Source organism: Lepidochelys olivacea (assembly GCF_965140295.1).
Source record: "Lepidochelys olivacea isolate rLepOli2 genome assembly, chromosome: 7".
NCBI lineage: Eukaryota > Metazoa > Chordata > Testudines > Cheloniidae > Lepidochelys > Lepidochelys olivacea.
The window spans coordinates 54,590,905-54,614,663 of record NC_140417.1 but is presented as its reverse complement, the minus strand read 5'-3'; the positions used below and the strand labels follow the sequence as shown (position 1 = coordinate 54,614,663).

Here is a 23,759-nt window from a genome sequence, read left to right as displayed (position 1 = left end):
AGACTAATACGGCTGCTACTCTGAAACCTATGAACTGCAGAGTGCTTCTTTATTCTCCACTTCTGGGCTCAGCAGGCCTACAGTTTACATGTGCTGTACAGTGGGTTGCCCAGGGGTATTTTGTGGAAAAGACAGCTATGTTGTTAAAACCGAGATTTCTCCCCTCCAGAATAGTTAAGGATTTTTTTTTTACTGTCTGACATTGTGATTTTGAAAGGTTTTTGTTGTTGAGCGAAGAGGAGATTGTTTCTGAAGAAGTGTGCGTGAAGGCTGGGCTTATCACGGTGTGCTCTAGACAGGAAGCGATACAGGACTGACTGTTTAGGTCTACTATTGTTGAGCCCCTGCCTCCTCAGCAGATGATAGAGAGGAAAATGAGCCTATCAGTAATAAACAGTTTGTTTTCCTCTTACCTTGCAGGTTTTCTTTCCTGTGTGTGGCCTTGCCATGTCACTGATACCCATGTAATGATGAGGTTTGCAGTGGCAACATTATAAAACACTACAGTCACAGTTACAGGGCAAGCTGTGCTTTAGACTCCTTTTGAATATAGCTTCTGGAGTACAGCTTCACCCCTCTCTGGGCGGGATCACATGCCACATGGTCTATACCATTCTTAGACTGAATTTCTGTGCTGGGCAGCCCCCCTCTCCACCTCCCGTTTACCAAATATAGTAACATGACAGGCCCACCTGTGTTTGGCACCTGTTAGCCCTTTTCCTCTGGTTCCAGTGGTGGATGGAAGTAACTCAAAACCAGCTTCTTCAAACAGAATATTATTTATTTACCCAAAGCTGAATGTAGCAAGCAGAAAAAAGGGATAAAACAACAAAAGGCCTGTATGCCTGAGTCAGGCCTAAACTTCATCCTTTCCTTGCCAGTTTTGGGTGAGTTCTACTCACCCCAGATGCCCTGCTCCTGGGGGAGACAGACCCTGCAGCATTCTCTCTTTCTCTCTCTCTCTCTCTCTGTCAGAGGCTCATTTCCAGCTGCTGCCCACTCACCTGCCTTCCTCTCTAGTCCAGTGTCTTTACTGGTTTAGTGCCCCTTTTTCCAGGCCAGAGCCTAGGATCAGAATGAACCTTGCCAACCTGGCTTGAGCCAGGTAGGTGGGCATTCCCAATTAGTAGCTCTCCCATTGTTCCCTTAAGGTACCTCATAGCTGTAATTGTTTTGATTCCTGTTTGTTTCCCTGTAACAGCCTCCTTTCATTTAATTCCTTGCGGTCAGGCTGGACAATAGCAAATTGGTAAACAGACATGCCTATGGTAATCATAGAAATAATCCGAATATCTCCCTTATTTTCTATGGCTACAATTTTAAAATCAAAGTTGAATCTGAAAATGCAGGTTCCTTTATAACCGCTGATGTTCACAGATGATTTCCTAAGGGGTTGATCTCCCTCTCCTCAAATGGAGACGGGTACCACAGGATGTGTCTGTTCTGGAAAACATCACTGCTTCACTCTACTTGGTATCGGTATGTTAAACTAAGCTGTTCTTCCTCTTGACAGGTGCACAGTGCCCTTTGCTCAGTCTGCTTTTGGTGCAGTGTAGCCTGGCTCTTCCTCTGACTCTGCACACAGCTGCTCAGCAAGGTAAGAGAAAAATGGATGTAACTGTGATCATTTTGGATTGGGTGGTGTGGGGCAAGGGATAGGATGAGAGCAGTCCTGTTCCTGGGATCTTTGGTTTGGCATGTTGCTTACCACTATGGAAAATGGCCATTTTCTCATTCTAGGAGATGGTGATGAATTCACCTTTCTCTCATTGGGTCATAGTACACTCTGCTCTCCCTTTTCTGTTGCCGTTTGTGAGGTGCCTTAGAGTACAAATAATGTTTTGCAGTTCTTTAGAATGTCTCAACATTAAAAAGCACCCTGGGACAGGGAGTGTCCTTTTGTTCTGTGTTTGTATGGTGTGTAGCACAATGGAGTCCTGGTGTAAGATTGAGATCCTAGATGCCACCATAATACATATCATATCATCTCTGTGAAATAGATAAATGTTTACACAATTTTACATCTGGGTAAACTGAGGAATGGCAAGCAAGTTAAAGATAGCATTTTAGACTAGAACCAAGACTCACTGGATAATGCATCCTTCTTGCAAAACATAAAGAAACTATAACATCCTGGAGTGTGATGCAGGTGTCAATAAGTAATCTTTTCTGTCCTGTCCAATATGCACTTGAAAGTCGGAATGCTTTGTGCAGGGTTGTTCGAGGGGACATTGGAAGGCTGCAGTTGGCCTCTCCAGAGTGCACCTATAACTGTGTTTTTAGTGCCAGTTAGCTGTAAATTCAAAAGCAAATCTGGTCCTTATGTAATGATTCACATCCATCCACAGTTGGATAGGAACAATTGCCAACATATTAAGAGAGCTAACACATACTCCATTGTATGAACTGCACCTGTGTTCCAGCTCTTCCCAGGTGTAGGTGAATCCCGTTCTTTGAAGGCAGAGTACGGTATGTACACAAATATATAATGTTGAACAGAAGCTGGGGAGGAAATGAAGCCAGTTGTGCTCTGCATGCAGAGGGAATGAATGACTGGCTGGCTGGTGTAAAGGCACAGATTAACCCAGGCACAGCACCCAAGCACTCAAGAGAGGTTTTTGGTAGGAGAGGGTTATGCCTCACTGCCAGACTGTTGGAGTCTCTTCCCTTGTTTTTTCTCACTCACCCTCCAAATCTCCTCAATTTCCTTTCTTTCTCCTTCTCTTCTGCTCTCCTCCTCCCTCCTCTGTTGTCTACCCATTATTCAGAAGGTAGCACATAGTGGCTGTTAGGAATATATTGTAGTAGAAGAGGTGGTCTGAGGATTATGAAAGAGTTAATCGGTGGAACAGCAGATTGAGGGGTAATTTTAGGTTGTCTTCCGGGAACAGTAGAGATAAGAGATTATGACTGATATCTCCCCAGCACTCTCTCAGCTGCTTATCAGCATGAGGTTCAGGGCTGTGTGTTTGTGACCTGAAAAGGATGTTCCAGCACAAGGTTTCCAGCCCTGTGGGTCTGCTCCTCTCATGTCGCCTTGTACTGTAGTAATTACTGTAATGACTGAGAAGGGGGTATATTAGAAGGGGAGATGCAGAGTCACACATCTTGGTCTGGTTTGTGTGCAGCCCTTTTTGTGTTTAATGTCCATACCTGTTTCCAAGTTAGGGCTAGTCAATGCTGGAAAATGAAGCCATGTTATAACACGTGCTAGCACACACCACATTAAACACTCTGTGGAGAGGTTAGCCATGACCAGCTCACATGATTTTAAAAGATGACAGTCCTTGTGTACACTAAGTGCTAAGTTGTGCATTACAACCAATATCATTTCCCAGAGTGACAAGCCCTTAGATCTCCCTGCTAGCTTGGAGACTTGCTTAATGAGCTCCCTGGCACGCAGTAGTGACATTAACTGGCCTTGGTGGTGGCTGCTGGCCAAATCTCCCTGTGCTACCATTTTATTGCTTTTCATGCTGGCTAACCATTATTTCAGGAGTTGGTCAGTCTGTGCCTTTACCCAGAGTGTCTCTTAGCACCACAGGTAACAGTATGGGAGAGCTATAGTCTCAGCATCTCTCAGCGGGATGGTGGTTCCTAATCACTGGTACTTAAAATTCTGAGCCCTGGTGTTCTGCCTCAACACACTTCACTCACTTATGCCTTCTGTAAAGTACACTGGCTCTTGGGCTGATCCTGACACCAGTGTTGTGCAGAAGAGGAGGGATGTTATTGCTGGGTACAGGAGAAGGGAGAGCAAGGCCATGGTCAGATGGTACAGTCAATTCCATAGTTGGGTAAGGGTATAGTGGCCAGAAAAGGTTGAATCCTAGCATGAGGTAATGGTGTAAGGAAGGTGTACTGGTTGTGAGGGTAGCTTGGAGGGCTTCCAGCCCCATCCTTCCCGCAGCAGTGCTGTAGTGGGAGGGAGTATAATTCCCTTCTTACTTCTCCCTCTTTTCTGTGTTGCTCTGTCCCCTTCGCTCCCTTTCCATACTCTGCCCTCATTATTGTATCTGCTGGCACTTAACATTAAAAAGGTTGCAGAGCAGTTTTTAAACTAAGAGACGTGGGAAAGCTGATTGCTGCAGAGGAGCATATGGATAGGACAGAGACTTCTCTTAGAGGAGAGTCTATTGATAGAGAGTCTCTAGGTTTTAGTCAGGAGGAGAGGATGGAAGAGGGTCAAGTATGGGCCAGATCAGATAAGAAACATTCACATAAAGAATCTGACACATCAAAAAAGGGCAGACAAATAAACGGTGACAAGTTTTTAAAGTTCTTGTACACATGCTAGAAGTCTAAATAATAAGATGGGTGAACTAGAGTGCCTCATGTTAAAGAAGGATATTGATATAATAGGCATCACAGAAGCCTGGTGGAGTGAGGACAATCAATGGGACACAATCATTCCGGGGTACAAAATATATCAGAAGGACAGAACAGGTCATGTGGGGGTGGGGGGGTGGAGTGGCACTACATGTGAAAGAAAATGTAGAATCAAATGAAATAAAAATCTTAAATGAATCCACATTTTCCATAGAATCTCTAAGGATAGTAATTCCATGCTCCAATAAGAATATAACAGTAAGGATCTATTATTGACCACCTGACCAGGACAGTGAAATGCTAAGGGAGATTAGAGAGGCTATCAAAATAAAGAACTCAATAATAGTGGGGGATTTCAGTTATCCCCATATTGACTGGGTACATGTCACCTCAGGACGAAATGCAGAGACAAAATTTCTCGATACTTTAAATGACTGCTTCTTGGAGCAGCTGGTACAGGAACCCACAGGGGACAGGCAACTCTTGAGCTAGTCCTGAGTGGAGCGCAGGATCTGGTCCAAGAGGTGACTATAACAGGACCACTTGGAAATAGTGACCATAATATAATAACATTTAACATTTCTGTGGTGGAAAGAACACCTCAACAGCCCAACACAAGTGGCATTTAATTTCAGAAAGGGGAACTATGCAAAAATGAGGAGGTTAGTTAAACAGAAATTAAAAGGTACAGTGACTAGAGTGAAATCCCTGCAAGCTGCATGGACGCTTTTCAAAGACACAATAATAGAGGCTCAACTTAAATGTATACCCCAAATTAAAAAACACAGTAAAAGAACTAAAGAAGAGCCACCATGGCTTAACAACCATGTAACGAAGAGAGGGAAGAGCATCTTTGCAAGCAGGCTGGCTAACCTAGTGAGGAGGGCTTTAAACTATGTTCACCAGGGAAAGGGGACCAAAGCAATGAGCTAAGTGGGGACGTGGGATACCGGGAGGAAGCACGAACAGGAGAGCGCGAGAGGGGAGGGCTCCTGCCTCATACTATGAAAGCAGGACAAACAGCAAGTTATCTCAAGTGCCTGTACACAAATGCAAGAAGCCTGGGAAACAAGCAGGGATAACTGGCAGTCCTGGCACAGTCAAGGAATTATGATGTGATTGGAATAACAGAGACTTGGTGGGATAACTCACATGACTGGAGTACTGTCATGGATGGATACAAACTGTTCAGGAAGGACAGGCAGGGCAGGAAAGGTGGGGGAGTTGCATTGAATGTAAGAGAGCAGTATGACTGCTCAGAGCTCCGGTATGAAACTGCAGAAAAAACCTGAGAGTCTCTGGTTTAAGTTTAGAAGTGTGAGCAACAAGGGTGATGTGGTGGTGGGAGTCTGCTATAGACCACCAACCAGGGGGATGAGGTGGACGAGGCTCTCTTCCGGCAGCTCACGGAAGTTACTAGATTGCAGGCCCTGGTTCTCATGGGAGACTTCAGTCACCCTGATATCTGCTGGGAGGGCAATACAGTGGTGCATAGACAATCCAGGAAGTTATTGGAAAGTGTAGGGGAAAATTTCTTGGTGCAAATGCTGGAGGAACCAACTAGGGGCAGAGCTCTTCTTGACCTGCTGCTCACAAACTGGGAAGAATTAGTAGGGGAAGCAAAAGTGGATGGGAACCTGGGAGGCAGCGACCATGAGATGGTTGAGTTCAAGATCCTGACACAAGGAAGAAAGGAGAGCAGCAGAATACGGACCCTGTACTTCAGAAAAGCAGACTTTGACAACCTCAGGGAACTGATGGGTAGGATCCCCTGGGAGAATACCATGGGGGGGAAAGGAGTCCAGGAGAGCTGGTTGTATTTTAAAGAATCCTTATTGAGGTTACAGGGACAAACCATCCCGAAGTGTAGAAAGAATAGTAAATATGGCAGGCAACCAGCTTGGCTTAACAGTGAAATCCTTGCTGATCTTAAACACAAAAAAGAAGCTTAGAAGAAGTGGAAGATTGGACAAATGACCAGGGATGAGTATAAAAATATTGCTCGGGCATGCAGGAGTGAAATCAGGAAGACCAAATCACAGCTGGAGTTGCAGCTAGCAAGAGATGTTAAGAGTAACAAGAAGGGTTTCTTCAGGTATGTTAGCAACAAGAAGAAAGTCAAGGAAAGTGTGGGCCCCTTACTGAATGAGGGAGGCAACCTAGTGACAGAGGATGTGCAAAAAGCTAATGTACTCAATGCTTTTTTTGCCTCTGTCTTCACGAACAAGGTCAGCTCCCAGACTACTGCACTGAGCAGCACAGCATGAGGAGGAGGTGATCAGCCCTCTGTGGAGAAAGAAGTGGCTCGGGACCATTTAGAAAAGCTGGACGAGCACAAGTCCATGGGGCTGGATGCGCTGCATCTGAGAGTTCTAAAGAAGTTGGCGGCTGTGATTGCAGAGCCATTGGCCATTATCTTTGAAAACTCATGGCGATGGGGGGAGGTCCCGGACTACTGGAAAAAGGCTAATGTAGTGCCCATCTTTAAAAAAGGGAAGGAGGAGGATCCGGGGAACTACAGGCCAGTCAGCCTCACCTCAGTCCCTGGAAAAATCATGGAGCAGGTCCTCAAGGAATCAATTCTGAAGCACTTAGAGGAGAGGAAAGTGATCAGGAACAGCAGCATGGATTCACCAAGGGAAAGTCATGCCTGACTAATCTAATTGCCTTCTATGACGAGATAACTGGCTCTGTGGATGAGGGGAAAGCAGTGGACATTGTTCCTTGACTTTAGCAAAGCTTTTGACATGGTCTCCTACAGTATTCTTGCCAGCAAGTTAAAAAAGTATGGGCTGGATGAATGGACTATAAGGTGGATAGAAAGCTGGCTAGATTGTCAGGCTCAATGGGTAGTGATCAATGGCTCCATGTCTAGTTGGCCGCCGGTATCAAGTGGAGTGCCCCAGGGGTCGGTCCTGGGGCCGGTTTTGTTCAATATCTTCATAAATGATCTGGAGGATGGTGTGGATTGCACCCTCGGCAAGTTTGCAGATGATACTAAACTGGGGAGCAGAGGTAGATACGCTGGAGGGTAGGGATAGGATACAGAGGGACCTAGGCAAATTAGAGGACTGGGCCAAAAGAAATCTGATGAGGTTCAACAAGGACAAGTGCAGGACTCTGCACTTAGGACGGAAGAATCCAATGCACTGCTACAGACTAGGGACCGAATGGCTAGGCAGCAGTTGTGCAGAAAAGGACGTAGGGGTTACAGTGGACAAGAAGCTGGATATGTGTCAACAGTGTGCCGTTGTTGCCAAGAAGGCCAATGGCATTTTGGGATGTATAAGTAGGGGCATTGCCAGCAGATAGAGGGATGTGATTGTTACCCTCTATTCGACATTTTTGAGGCCTCATCTGTAGTACTGTGTCCACTTTTGGGCCCCACGCTACAAGAAGGATGTGGAAAAATTGGAAAGAGTCCAGCGGAGGGCAACAAAAATGATTAGGGGACTGGAACACATGACTTATGAGCAGAGGCTGAAGGAACTGGGATTGTTTAGTCTGCGGAAGAGAAGAATGAGGGGAGATTTGATAGCTGCTTTCAACTTCCTGAAAGGGGGTTCCAAAGAGGATGGATCTAGACTGTTCTCAGTGGTAGCGGATGACAGAACGAGGAGTAATGGTCTCAAGTTGCAGTGGGGGAGGTTTAGGTTGGATATTAGGAAAAAGTAACATACTGATGTCAGTACAGAGGTAAATAGAAAGGAGCATCAGCACTGACAAATTAAATGTAAAAATGTAATAAGGAAAGCCAAAAGGAGTTTGAAGAACAGCTAGCCAAAAGCTCAAAAGGTAATAACAATATGTTTTTTAAGTACATCAGATGCAGGAAGCCTGCTAAACAACCAGTAGGACCCCTGGACGATGGAGATACAAAAAGAGCACTTAAAGACAATAAAGTCATCGCGGAGAAACTAAATGAATTCTTTCTTCAGTCTTCATGGCTGAGGATGTCAGGGAGATTCCCAAACCTGAGCCATCTTTTGTAGGTGACAAATCTGAGGACTTGTCACAGATTAAAGTGTCACTAGAGGAGGTTTTGAAATTAATTGAGAAACTTAACAATAACAAGTCACCGGGACCAGATGGCATTCACCCAAGAGTTCTGAAAGAACTCAAATGTGAAATTGTGGAACTATTAACTATGGTTTGTAACCTGTCCCTTAAATCAGTTACTGTACCCAATGACTGGAAGATAGCTAATGGAACTCCAATATTTAAGAAGGGCTCTAGAGGTGATCCTGGCAATTACAGACCGGTAAGTCTAACGTCAGTACTGGGCAAATTAGTTGAAACAATAGTAAAGAATAAAATTGTCAGACACATAGAAGAACATAAATTGTTGCGCAAAAGTCAACATGGTTTCTCTAAAGAGAGATCGTGTTTTACTAATCTATTAGAGTTCTTTGAGGGGGTCAACAAACATGTGGACAAAGGGGATCCAGTGGACATAGTGTACTTAGATTTCCAGAAAGCCTTTGACAAGGTCTCTCACCGAAGGCTCTTACGTAAATTAAGTTGTCATGCGATAAGAGGGAAGATCCTTTCATGGATTGAGAACTGTTTAAAAAACAGGGAACAAAGGGTAGGAATAAAAGGTAAATTTTCAGAATGGAGAGGAGTAACTAGTGGTGTTCCCAAGGGTCAGTCCTAAGACCAATCCTATTCAACTTATTCATAAATGATCTGGAGAAAGGGGTAAACAGTGAGGTGGTAAAGTTTGCAGATGATACTAAACTGCTCAAGATAGTTAAGACCAGGGGTCTCAAATACGCATGCGGCCCACGGAGTTATTTGCTGCGGTCTGCCAAGCTCCCCGTGGCCCCTCTCTGCCCCTCGAGTTATTTCCTGCAGCCACCAAGCTCCCCTCACCCCCCCCCACCACAGTGTGCTGTGTCCCCACTCCTCTGCCTACCTCTAGGCTCCTCCCACCGCCAAACAGCTGTTTGGCGGCGCTTAGGGCTTTCCAGGAGGGAGGGGGGAGGAGCGGGGAGCTGCACCTCAGGGGAGGAGGCGGAGAAGAGGCGGGGCAGGGGTGGGGATTTGGGTAAGGGTTTGGAATTGGGGCAGGGAAGGGGTGGGAGGAGGTGAGGCAGGGGCGGGGCCTCATGGAAGGGGTGGAGTGGGAGCAGGGGTGGGAGGGTGTCAATGATGCGGTCCTCGGGCCAATGTACTAGTCCTCATGTGGCCCTCCTGGTGATTTTAGTTTGAGATCCCTGATTAAGACCAAAGCAGACTGTGAAGAACTTCAAAAAGATCTCACAAAACAGAGTGATTGGGCGACAAAATGGCAAATGAAATTTAATGTGGATAAATGTAAAGTAATGCACATTGGAAAAAATAACCCCAACTATACATACAATATGATGGGGGCTAATTTAGCTACAACTAATCAGGAGAGAGATCTTGGAGTCATCGTGGATAGTTCTCTGAAGACGTCCACGCAGTGTGCAGCGGCAGTCAAAAACGCAAAAGGGATGTTAGGAATCATTAAAAAGGGGATAGAGAAAAAGACAGAGAATATCTTATTGCCCTTATATAAATCCATGGTACGCCCACATCTTGAATACTGCGTACAGATGTGGTCCCCTCATCTCAAAAAAGATAAGCTGGCGTTCAAAAAGGTTCAGAAAAGGGCATCACCCCTAAAATGATTAGGGGTTTGGAACGGGTCCCATATGAGGAGAGATTAAAGAGGCTAGGACTTTTCAGCTTGGAAAAGAGGAGACTAAGGGGGGATATGATAGAGGTCTATAAAATCATGAGTGGTGTGGAGAAAGTGAATAAGGAAAAGTTATTTACTTGTTCCCATAATATAAGAACTAGGGGCCACCAAATGAAATGAATGGGCAGCAGGTTTAAAACAAATAAAAGGAAGTACTTCTTCACTCAGCGCACAGTCGACCTGTGGAACTCCTTGCCTGAGGAGGTTGTGAAGGCTAGGACTATAACAGGGTTTAAAAGAGAACTGGATAAATTCATGGAGGTTAAGTCCATTAATGGCTATTAGCCAGGATGGGTAAGGAATGGTGTCCCTAGCCTCTGTTTGTCAAAGGGTGAAGGTGGATGGCAGGAGAGAGATCACTTGATCATTACCTGTTCTGTTCACTCCCTCTGGGGCACCTGGCATTGGCCACTGTCGGCAGACAGGACACTGGGCTGGATGGACCTTTGGGTCTGACCCAGTGTGGCCGTTCTTATATTCTTAAACTGTAAAGTAACAACATAAATACTCATCCAAATCTCAATAACTTTAATAGAGGAAAAGTGGGATGGGAAGAGGCCTTGTTCGTGCATTTTTGTTACCAGATGTGATTTGACGGCTAAGAATAAAGAGGAACTTTGCGTACAGCAACTTCCCGTGTGCCAGGAATAAGAGAGAGAAAATTGTCAGTTGAAAACAGCAGGAGCTGCATTAGCAAATATAAATGAAACAGATGGCTGAGATGCTGCAGCTGTTGCTTAGAATCTCCTGGAAGATCTTTAGCTTGGAGCTGCAGGAGACTCTTTTTAAAGAGGTAATGAAAACAAAAATACAAACTTTAAGTTCAGGATCACCAAAAAAAATAAAGGCATCCACTTGAATGAGATGAAATTCATCAGGCACTAATTCTTTTTTCACATGGCAAATCTCAGAGCTGTGGAGTTTAGTTCTGGGTCAGAAATCGCAAGTACATGTTGTAGATCAGAGGTGGGCCAACTACGGCCCGCTGGCCACATCCAGCCCGCGGGACCGTCCTGCTTGGCCCTTGAGCTCCCAGCCCTTCCCCTGCTGTCCCCCCTCCCCTGCAGCCTCAGCTCGCCATGCCACCAGCGCTCTGGGCGGTGGGGCTGTGAGCTTCTGCCAGGCAACGCAGTGGTGGGGCTGGCTCGGCTGGGTGGCATGCCTGCCAGACATGCTGCTTTGAGCAGCATGGTAAGGGGCAAGGGGTTCCAGGGGGCAGTCAGGGGACAAGGAGCAGGGAGCGGATGGATGGGGCGGAGGTTCTGGGGGGGTGATCAGGGAACGGGGTGGGTGGATAGGCGTGGAAGTCGCGGGGGACCTGTCGGGGGTGTATGGATAGGGGTCAGGGCAGTCAGGGGAGAGGGAGCAGGGGGAGTTGGATGGGGGTGGGGTCCTGGGGGGGCGGTTAGGGGTGGGAGGTCCTGGGAGGGCGTGGTCAGGGGACAAGGAGCAGGGGAGGGGGGGGTTGGATGGTTGGGGGGTTGTGAGGGGGTGGATAGGGGGCAGGGGCCAGGCTGTTTGGGGAGGCACAGCCTTCCCTACCCGGCCCTCCATACAGTTTTGCAACCCCAATGTGGCTCTCTGGCCAAAAAGTTTGCCCGCCCCTGTTGTAGATTGTCATACAGTGGACTTGCCTGGTTAGTTAGTAATATTCTTTCTGTTCTTCCATGTGAGACACCCAGTCTCTGGCAAAAGCTGCTAGAGAAGGGGGATATTGTACTTCCCACCGCACCGTTATGATCCTCAGCGTACTGTTTTTAAAGACGTGTGGATGCTTCAGGAAAAGCTTTTGGAAATATTTTATGTAGAAATAATTCTTCTTTTATTACAGTGTTGCACCAGGGATGTTAAAGTTCTGATTGAGGAGGCATTTTCATGTACAGCACATAAAAACAGACACATCATAAATTTAGTCTTCAGGTGATGTTTCTCAGGGTCGTTCTTTCCCAAAGATGATTTCCTGCCCCTTCCATGTGTGGAAAAAAAAGGACAACATTGCTTCTGAGTGTTGTGGTTTCATCACAGTAGGAAAAACTGGAGTTTCAGTGGTGAGGAGTGTTTGGGTTTTTTTGGTTTTTTTTACATTTTACTTTTTGGTAACCAAAAGAGGCTTATTTTCAGATTGGCAGTGCATTTTGTCCTCAGTGAAGACTAACTTTTGTTGTAAAGGCCATAGATGATAGTAAAGACCTGCATGCAGTTTTTGTGTGTATCTGATGATCTGTATGTTAAACTAGATACAGCTTCATTTGAATCCTTCATTGCACATTCAGACAAATGGCTTTGAATGCACAAACACACTCCCAGACAAACTGATCACCTGTTCACAAGAGTTTTGTTTCTTGTGTTTTGTTTTGTTTTTTGATACAAAGATTTGTTAATGCGTTATGGTTGAGCTTTTAAACGCTATTTAAAATTCAGGAAATTCTGAGTTAGGGTTATGTAACAGCCCCCTTGTGCATGTTTTGTTTGTCTTTATTACTTTGTTGTATATTTTTTTCCAAATTATATCGTTTCCTTACCATAAATATATCTAAGTGCATATAAAACAAAAGCATAAAATCTATTCCTGAAATCATCTATACTTACAAAATGTTGGGGCTGCTGAAAGAAGTCCTTTCCCTCGCTTTCTCCCCCCCCCCCCCCAAATACCTCTTCCCATTTAATTATTTAATTCACCCTTCTCCCTGCCCTCCCACATATAGTTTGACTAAATAGACACACTGTAATGTGCTCTGAAGGTCAGCGAACCTGGCCTCTATTGGACAAAGTGTGGGGTGGGGAGGAATGAGTTCTGGAGTCAGGCACCACTCATTGAGAAATATTTGCTCCCAGATGGCTAAATCCGGGCACTACCCACTCCAGAGACTTCACTGATCATCACTGTTCAGTAAGAGTTTGAAGGGAAATATAGTCTCAAAGGTAGCCAGAACACAAACCATGAAGGACATTGTAGGTCAAAACCAGCACCTTGAACCTCTTTCCTGCTGGGGCAGCTGGAGACTTATAGCCTTGACCCATCCCACTATCAAGGCTGTGACCAGTGAAACAACAGGTAGAGGTGAGCCTGGCACCACTTCGGCAGGCTGCCTGTCATGTGTGAGCATGCTTTCATGTAAAATGCATTCTCAGTAATAGGGGCATTAGTCACTCTCAGCATGATGTCAAGATCCTTCCCTCGCCTTACTTCAGGGTTATACGTTGGGCACTTGAGTCATAACTTTGAATTTCTTTATCTTTTACCTCCAGCTCCAGAGGTACGGGGAGGGCAAAAAACAGTCTTTCAGGTTTCTCCTCTGGCCAGTCAAGGCTTTTTAATTTTTTTAAGGGACTTAATCAACGTGAGCATATGACCCACACTTACTGGGAATTCCTTGTTCATGGCGAAAGATTGCAATCTCTGATCCCCATCATGAATGGGGTTCAACATGTTACTTGCACCTGTCGGTGTGTGCAGCCTTAGACATCTAAGGGCATCACAGACCTATTGCTCAATCTCTGGTGGCTGAGCGCCACTTGTCCCTCTAAGAAGTTGGACGCCAACCGCTTGGGAGTCGCATAACTAGTTAACGTGCCAGAGTCTCGTTTGTTATTGGAATTAACCAGACAAATGACTCCACTGAGCATCAGCCTATAACTGCCTCTCCTCTGTCTGCACCCCCAGCCAGCTGCTTTCTTACTTAGTGCAGAAGAGCTGGAAGGTGGATGAGAGACACACAATAGCTGTAGAAGAAGTGGATGGCTGGTCTGATAAAGGCCTAGAAAGGGAGCAACAGAAAAATGTTGCTGCTCCAACTCAGAATTGGGGAGGGGAGAGAAGAAGATGCACTTGCTGTTTGGTGTCTGACAAATGGAGAGGGACCTAGAGTGAAGCTCAGAGGGAGGCAATGATATGTGGCTGCAGGGAGGACTAGGAGTTGAACCTCATAACATTTTAGGTCATCTCCATCCCTGGAAAGAAACAGAGCAAGCAATCAGACTGAAGAGAGGCCAAAACGGGGATATGTGCAGGGAGAAGAAAGGAAGACACACATGCAGAAACCCAGGGCAAGGACAGCTGTAGTTCTAAAAGTGTACAGCATCGTGTTTTCCCACTGAGTGAGCTGCAGGCAATCATTAACTTCACTAGTTAAATTACATTTTCTACCAAATGTCTATATGCTATCCTTGATCTTTGTGCAAACCTTCTTTGATATCAGTAGGAGTGCGTCTGGGGATTGAGTGTACATGGCTCTCACTTTGGAGACAAAGCTCCCAGCCCCAAATTAAAAGTGTAATTCAGCCTACTCCACAGACTGAGGATGATATGCCAGCTGCATGCCATTTGAAAGAGCTGAGATTCCAAACTTTCACCTGGTAGAAAGTGGTAATCTCTAGCTCTAGAAGCTTAAAGATACCCACTAACATTCAGAATTCAGGTAGGTTGGGAGGGGAGGGAAAATAAGATAGAAATTAGAGTCGAGTGGCTTTATTCTTTTTTTTTTTCTAAAGGTCCAGTATCCTGCATCCTACCAAGGCAAGGAAATACTTTGAGTGAAAGTGGGAATGCTCAGCTTTCCAGTGGGATAAAGCATTTATCTCTAGCCCCGCTAGTTCACAAGATATCACACTTTTAAACTATTCCAGACTTACATTGGTTTGAACTCTGTCTTTTTTTGACACTAGTCCAGGAGGGTCTGAAGCAGGTCCCAAATCTTGGGCCAGTGACCTCCTCAATCCCTTCTGTACAGTCAAGTATGTTTTAGAGACCAATTTCTGAGATGAGGTTACAGACAGAGTAGCAGCTGTAAATTAATCTGCACTGTCATACGGACCTAGTGAATATTTCAGGTGTGATACAGTAATATGTTGAGTAGGTCTGGTATTTGTTCTGTGGATTATACAGAATTCTTATGGTAAAAACTGCATCACCAGTATGTGGATTACTTGCTATTAATAGCTTTATATTTGCTCAGATAATAGAGTAGATAGGGGATTAATTTTTAGTTTTGTTTTAGTGAAGGTTTAGCTTGATTTTTCCAGTGAAGGCAACAGGATACACCTGTCTAAACTGCGATAATGGATGGAACCTTCCTTCATGTGGAAAACAACTTTCCTTTATTGTAAGATCATTTACTTCCCTGAACTGTAGTAGCTTCAGTCTTTGAAATCAGAGCTCTGAGGTTCCAGATTCAAACTGTCTCATGTGGGGGCCTGAGCTGACTGGGTGCTTGGGGAAATACTTAGCTAATTTGCAATCTGCTGCCACAGATGTGAAATACATCTCTGCCCTAGTGCTAAGATGTGGTGCATAACTTTGGTGCTGTGGGTATTAGAATACCCTATGCTTCTGCTGATAGATGTGGTGAGGGTCCTTTCCTGAAGGAGTACAGAAATCTCTGTTGGAGAAAAGACTCCCTGGGATGTGGGAGACAGGGAGTGTTTAAATTTGGAAAACAAGTGGCTATTTGGACCTGGAGCATTGGGACTTATTTCTTCCAGGTTGCAGCCACAGTGAAGTCTGATGGAATCTCAGGACAGACATGGGACAATGGTTAGAGGTTGAAGCTGGCTAAGTTCTCGAGAATTTGTGTGTTACCTTGTTGCCATAGGAAGGGCTTTGACTGGGTCCTTTCCATGTGCAGAAGTGGTCCTTTGATTGCAGGCATGAGCTGGAAGGTTTAATATGTTGGTTTCATCTTAGTGTCTCCTTTTCTTCCTTTTCTCTGGAAAGATTAGAAATGCTGAGAGACACTCTTGCTTCCTTCCCTTCCATTAACAAGCCCTCAGGTGATATGATTTGGTTTATGCTTCTAACAAGATGGTCATGGGAAAAACGGAATGTAAATGCTCTACTGCTGATGGCTGTAGGCCCACCAAACCAGCACAGAATGATACTAGAAATGACTAGGAGAAGGGGAGCGATGGCAACCCAAGACACTGGGAAGCCTGGTATGGGAGGCACCTTGCTCTGCCTTTCTACGGGAAACAAATACAATTGGATGTTGTCTAGTGTTTTAAATTGCTTGGGGGGAGTGTAGAGGGTAAGCTGGGGTAGAAAAAAATACTTAGCGGCTTTGGAGGGAATAGTTGGGACCAATGCAAAGCTGAATATGACTCTTGCACTATACCATGAATGAACTAGATCCTTGCGCAAGAATGAATGTCCCTGCCAGCTGTATAAATCATATATAATCAGTCATTTACTACTGTCAGTATTCTGTATTCTTTGTTAAAGGAGACATGCACAATTACAGTTGGCAGCACTTACCTGACAAATGCATTATCTTCATTCTTATTATCCCTTCTGATTTCACTGCCCAAAACAAACAGAACTGTCTGTAGTGCTGGGAAGATCCTACTTAAACCACCCCAGAGCTCGGACTACCTCTGACAAGGTTCTTGTTCAATTTGCATAAATTGGACAAATGTGCAGAGAGTTGGGGGTGTGGAAGCACTACACGTTCATCATACGTAGGCTTGGCAGAATTTAATTTTGACTGATAATATTAGTGTTTACTTTTAAGCATTTTTCGATTTTTATCAATTTTAAATTTTCACAGCTGTAGGAAATTAGGAGGGGTCAGACGATAATTATTGAATGACAGTTGATGTTGAGAGTCAAAAAGTTAAAGGTTCATAAGCATTAAAACGCAATTTGTCGACATCGTATGTCAAAGTGTGTAAAGTAAATAGCCTGAATACGAACTCCAATAAGTTCTCAAGAATCATTTTTGTTACATTGTCTATCTGTACATTTTGATAATTATCAGTAGAAATATTTTTGTGTCAGTTTGTATGTTTACGTATATTGAAATCAATGTTTATCTACATTTATGGATAAAAATCTAATCCTTCCAAACCTAATCAGGTGCTTGCAAGCCTTGATCTACACCGAAAAGTTTTGCCAGGATAGCTATGTTAGTTAGGAGTGTGAAAAAATCAAACCCTAACCAACACAGCTATGCCAGCAAATACTGTAGTATAAACATAGTTATGCTGACTGTAGGGGGCTTTACTGATATAGCTATACTGGCTAACTCTTTCTAGTGTAGAGAGGACCACATTGATAATACTGAGAGTCTCTTACAATAGAGGAGAGGCACAACACAAAGGGTTTACAGACATAAATTAAGCCTCACAACACATCTGTGAAATAAGTCATGCTTCTGGCTTACCAGTGTCCAGGATCTCTTTTTTAATATACAATTTTTTTTGGTGGGAATGGGAGAATTAGGCTTTAGGGAGGAGCAAACACCCTGATGGAACAGTTGTGTTGATAAGACTTTGCTAGCCTATTGGAATTCCCTGCTGTCATGCGAGATGCTTGATGACTTGTCAAAATCAGTGCTTCAGAGCATTGGTTGCTGATGTCATCTAGCCTTAATAAACAGGAGGGGTCCATCCTGTGTACTGCTTGCACTTGGCAATTTCTTCCTCTCTGACAAATTTGACAGAATCTGAAGCCATTTTTCGGATGTGTGGCATTCTCATTGACTGATGTTTTTCAACTACAACGTTCCATCATATTCATAGATTTATAGATTCATAGATATTAAGGTCAGAAGGGACCATTATGATCATCTAGTCCGACCTCCTGCACAATGCAGGCCACAGAATCTCACCCACCCACTCCTGCGAAAAACCTCTCACCTGTGTCTGAGCTATTGAAGTCCTCAAATCGTGGTTTAAAGACTTCAAGGAGCAGAGAATCCTCCAGCGAGTGACCTGTGCCCCATGCTACAGAGGAAGGTGAAAAACCACCAGGGCCTCTTCCAATCTGCCCTGGAGGAAAACCGACCCCAAATATGGCGATCAGCTAAACCCTGAGCATATGGGCAAGATTCACCAGCCAGATACCCAGGAAAGAATTTTCTGTAGTAACTCAGATCACACCCCATCTAACATCCCATCACAGGCCATTGGGCTGTGCTGCTTATATTCAGTTAAGGGCTCTTACAGGGAATGGGAAAGAGAACCAAAATGTAAAACTATAGTTGTTATTACATACATACACACACAAAAGATGTTAAAAGAACATTATTGAGGTTTCAAAGTCAAGCACTCAGAAGTTGGGAAATGTCTGAATTAAGGTTTTCCTTGCTACCTTAATTTGGCCCTCTTTGTGAGTATCCATTATAAAACCATTTTGAATTACATGATCACATTCCATTTTTTCCACTCTGTCCCTCATGAACTAAGGAGTCTGAGGCTCTGCACTTCACCAGGACATGGGTTTGGTTTTTTTCTGTAGTGGCAACAAACATCAGTTTTTGACTCTACTTGGTAAGCTCTCGGGGCAGCAGAGCCTTGGTGCTTTATTTATCTGTAAAGCACCATGTCCACAATGATTTTGTATAAAGAACAAATTTAGTAATAATTTTAGCCAAATTGTATAGTTTATCCCTCTTCCCCAACTCAGGTGTTGAAGAGGAATTGGTTTCCTTAACAAGACACCACTCTCACCAAGTGCGCATTGCACAGAGAGGCAGTCAGTGTTGAAAAGCTGACCTGGGGCCAGTAAAATCTGGAAAGGGGTGGAGACATCTGGGCTGACAGTGTTCCTTGTGGGCCTTCTGAATATTCTAACTCCTCTTGTTTGTGAAACTAAATTCCAATAACTGCTCTGCAGTGTGATCAGTGTCTCCACTCCCAAGGCTGCTTGATCTGTTAACAGTATTTTTGTGCTGTTTCCATGGCAATAGCATGCTCTTTGTTCCTCATGGTGATTGTTGCTTTGAGGATTGAACTTGTAGAAAATGTTTGGCCTTTTTGTCCCCCAACAAGCTTTCAACCATCCTGGGGGTCTGCAGCTGGGAGGGGTGGGATTGTGGGAATGTGCCCACTGGCAGAATCGATGTGATCACAAAGTGGTGGTGGAAGGAACTAGCCCTGTGGTTTTTAATGTTAATAAGATGGTTGTAAGTGTTGGCTTGTCCCTAACTGTGTTTGTTAGCGAGGGCTTGGCACCTTGGAGTTACAGACAGCCATTTCAGGTTCTGCCTGTACTCTTGTAACTGCATATGAGACACTTTCCCCGAGACACATTCATGCATAGTGACAGGCCCAGACCCACACTCTTTTGTACGTTTGCTCGTAGATGGTGTTTTGCACACCACATTAATGCACTCATTAATTCTTATGAAACTTATCCCAGTTTGCAAGGAAAAGCAGGCAGTGCTGTATGCTCCCATCTATCCCAGTAAAAGGCATTTATTATCAAAGTAGGAGGGGCTCTGAGAAGCCAGCAAAGCAGTACAGTAGAACCTCAGAGTTACGAACACCTCGGGAATGGAGGTTGTTTGTAACTCTGAACAAAACATTATGGTTGTTCTTTCAAAAGTTTACAACTGAACATTGACTTAATACAGCTTTGAAACTTTACGTTGCAGAAGAAAAATGCTGCTTTCCCTTTTTTTTTTAGTAGTTTATGTTTAACGCAGTACTGTACTGTATTTGCTTTTTAGTAATTTATTTTTTATTTTGTCTTTGCTGCTGCCTGATTATGTACTTCCAGTTCCAAATTAGATGTGTGGTTAACTGGTCAGTTTGTAACTCTGGTGTTCGTAATTCTGAGATTCTACTGTATTATGCTATTCTCTATGGCAGCTCCTGCTGGGCTACGTTAGGCCGTGATGGTTCTGTGGTAACCAGAACCTCCTCTACAAATCAGGGTATTCCCCAATGTACCGCATGCTTTGAGGGGGTTAGGATTGTAGCAGTTGAGGAACTGCCCCCACACTTCTATTTTTTTAAAAATGTTAAGTAGATCTGGGTCTTGTCATTAATAGTCATCGTTTAAAAATAGTCGAGAGCAGAGCGAGGTGATTTGGTATCAGGATTCACATCAGAATGAACTGTGATAGCTTGTCTTTTCCCCCAGAATACTGTGTGTTCGCCTTGTGATCTGTGGTTAGGAAACCACACTCTTCTTGTGTGCCACTGCCTAATGGCAGTTTAATTGTAGGTGCTTTTGAATGGCAACTGTTTTATTTTCCCTGTCTTAACTCTCCTCCCTCCCCTCGTCCCTGATTTTAAGTGCTGAGCCATCATAAGAACAGCCATACTGGGTCAGACCAAAGGTCCATCTAGCCCGGTATCCTGTCTTCTGACAGTGGCCAAGGCCAGGTGCCCCAGAGGGAATGAACAGAACAGGTAATCATCAAGTGATCCCTGTCACCCATTCCCAGCTTCTGGCAAACAGAGGCTAGAGATCATTCTTGTCCATCCTGGCTAATAGCCATTAATGGACCTATCCTCCATGAACTTATCTAGTTCTTTTTTTAACCTTTTTTCTGTGCAGAGCAGCAGATGTATAAAAGACCAAGGTACTTTCTATGACATTGTTTATCCCTGTCTTTCCTCTTCCTTCACCTGAGAATGCACCTTCTTTAAAGTTGAAACTGCAGCGTGCAGGGAGCTAGTTGTATAGGGTACTGCATGGACAGGCTCATTAACTGATTAGGCACCAGGTCATTTAAACATTTTGCAAAAGTTAAATTTTGATCCAGAAAGTTGCTTGTTTCATCAAGGTTGAGTGTTGGAATCCTCTCCTTTAAGAGGAAATGTCTACTGTAAGGGCTCAGCTCAATGCCAGAAGGAATCCTGACAGAGGGTAGAGCATGGTGGATCTTCACCATTCCAGTCCCTACTATTCCAAGCGCAGGACACTGGAGATATGAAACCGATCTCCACAGAATCACTAGTTTGCATTGGTTCGCAAAATGATATGGATAATGTATAACATGGCATAAGACGGTCATATTGGAGAGATGACAGGTTTCAGAGTAACAGCCCTGTTAGTCTGTATTTGCAAAAAGAAAAGGAGTACTTGTGGCATCTTAGAAACTAACCAATTTATTTGAGCATAAGCTTTCGTGAGCTACAGCTCACTTCATCGTGAGCTGTAGCTCACGAAAGCTTATGCTCAAATAAATTGGTTAGTCTCTAAGGTGCCACAAGCACTCCTTTTCATATTGGAGAGATGCACCATTTGTGCAGTGACTAGACAGAATTGTTTAGTTATCTTTACCTCAGTCAAATGCAAAAAGTTGTTAAGGATTCAGGGTTGAGCTCCCCAGTCAGAAGATGTCAAAATTGAGACTGAATGCACAGCCTTAATGCTGCTACCTTGTACTCATTCATTACAAAAATCTTTATCATATCCTATTGATTATACATTCATATCCAGGATTTCTACATCCTTACACACACACATTTGGGTTTGTAAATATTTCATATTTTTTATTCTTTAAAGTTACACTAACTTAATTGACAGAATGCTCAAGTATACCTTTGGCCTAGATTTTTATTTTTCTTCTCTGTGAAGTGTGTTTTAATAATTTAATTTAATTTCTATAGTATACGTATAACAGGATATCCCCCTTCCTTCAACTTGGAGACAAATACCTCTCTGGAAAGTAACTGTAACTCATACATGTTTTCTCAAATAAATACATAGAGTTGTATTAACCATATATTTTGATGATTGAATTTTTATGTAGAACTTTAGTCTGCATTTTAATGTGATTTATCCTCACATTGTTTTAATACAGTTCAGATATATTTGCGTGTTTAATGGGCTGTCTTTAAGAATTGCTAGCTTGTTTAATTTTGCATACAGAATTTTTTCATGTTCAACATGGATTTTATAATTCTGGTTAAATTGTATTACACTGAGAAAAATAGAAGTATAGTAAGAGGTATCAGTGAAGTAAAGTTGATGACATGCTCACTGAAGAAGTTCATGTTGTAATTACCTTGTAAACACCTATGTGGAATAGCATACCATACTTTTCACTATTTGTGTTAGTGTAGAACATTTTACTGTTTTTATATAAATAACTCTTACAGACTTTGTGTGGCATATGCATAGCAGCTTACAGTATTGCACATGTGTACCTTAGCTTTTGGGGTGTGGGGGGAGGGGTAAAATAACATATTTGAGCAATAATTTGTGATCATACAACTGAAGATTGTATTGTGGTATATATGCACAAGGGACAGACTTAAAAGTACCTCTTAAGGCGTTATTTTATCAATTTCTAAATTATAAAAAAAATCTTTTAGATGCACTTACTGTTGCATTAAAGAAAGATTTTGAATTTAACTTCATAGGTTTCTTAAAAAAGAATACCTCAGAAGTACCAGTTTCCAGAGCAACATCATGCTGAAGGCTTGTAAAAATTGCAAATAAGGTTTATTAATTTCATAATCTTACACTACTTAGTTGGATCTGTCCTGAACCCAGGTCCTCTTGACTGATTCTTCCTGCCTAATCAAGAAACTATACCTTCTGCTGTGCCTGACAATTTGTTTATTAAAAGATCAGAGTGTGAAATTTTATGTCTGTTTAACACTCAGTAATTCACTATTAAACTACTTGACACAAGCTCAATTTATGTTAATACTGTCTTGATTAAGTAGCAGTTATTACCATTCACTATCATTTGGCCAAACTAGTTCTTAGCAGATGTCTCAATAAAGGAGCCATCCAGCTATGGCATATTCCAGTTAAACAGAGCATATTATATTCATATCTCACATTTAAATAGCACCTTTCATTCCAAAGTATTTTAGTACCAGGAAAAACCAGCAGTTCTAGAAGGGGAAATGTTGTATTATGACCAGAACAAATTCATATCCTGTGATACCTGTTTATAACTTTTACACACTGCTCATATCACTTACAGTTTTTAAAGTCTTGTTGAAAATATTCATCTGGTACCTTGCATGGAACTCTGTTTATGTACCTTGTGTGGAAGAGGGTCTGACCAAACCTGCCTAGATTTGAGCGGATGCCTCTAGGGACACTAAATATTTCAAACCTCGTGTTTAAACCGCTAAGTTATCCCCTCCAGTCAAGCCTGAACCTCCATTTCTACTCTGAGCACCTTCTCTCTCATTTTCTTTTAAAATCATTTTATCTTTCCACAGAAAATGTTTGCATCAAACCTTCTCTTCCTCAAAATCCTTTCCATGCCTTCTTTATTCACATACTCCAAGTTTCATTCACAACACTCCCTTTCTGGGTTCTGTGGAAGGGAGAGAGGTTTGTTCTCCCTATGCAGCACTTCCTTCCCTTTCTCCAGGTTGTAACATTCCTAATTTAGTCCTCACAGCTCCCTTTTAGGTATTCCTTAGCTCCATTTTACTGGTCCGGGACAGTCTTTTTAAAAGTATGGGTGCAAGCCAGGGCTGTGCACGTGTAAAGTTAGATGAGCAAGTATTGGGTGCTTTGCATGTGCAATTCATGGGCACACAAATTTGCACCTTGGAGACATTTCCAAAGTCTCATTGGAAAGATAGGTTTAAGATGCTCCAGAGCTGATGTCTGATCCACGACCCCAGGTAAGTCACTAGCCTTATTCTGTTCATCTGAAAAATGGTGTTGATAATGTTTTACACTTACATAGTGGGCATGGGTGCAGAGAAAGGGTATCAGTGCAGAGGAAAAGGAACATGCTAGTCTGGGCAGTGATCTGCTGATCTCAGAGCTATATGGATATGTGTTGTGAATTTGAGTTCAGGCCCTGAAGTTAGTTGACCAGTTGTTGTAACATAAGAGTTTCTCAGGGAGATACTTTGCCTGGGGGGGTGGGGGGTGGGTGGGTGGCTACAGTGGCCTCTGTTGCTGCTAGTGTCCATAGTCTGAGGGCTGTCTTATTGCCTGGAACAGCACTGTGGGCAGGGGACAGTGTCCTTTACCCTTGTGATTTGTGTT

At 43.5% G+C, this 23,759-nt stretch overlaps 1 protein-coding gene across 6 annotated transcripts in view; it reads left to right on the top strand.

Moving 5' to 3' along the window:
• Positions 1–23,759, top strand: part of NDST2 (N-deacetylase and N-sulfotransferase 2) — a 231,903-nt gene that overhangs the window by 89,834 nt on the left and 118,310 nt on the right. For 5 of the 6 annotated variants that reach the window (XM_084633086.1, XM_084633087.1, XM_084633088.1 and 2 more), the window contains one exon: positions 1,514–1,597. The gene's annotated coding sequence lies outside the window, so the exon portion shown is untranslated. Of the gene's footprint in view, positions 1–1,513; positions 1,598–14,278; positions 14,476–23,759 lie in introns of those variants that run through there. The other variant, XM_084633092.1, reaches the window with a different exon arrangement.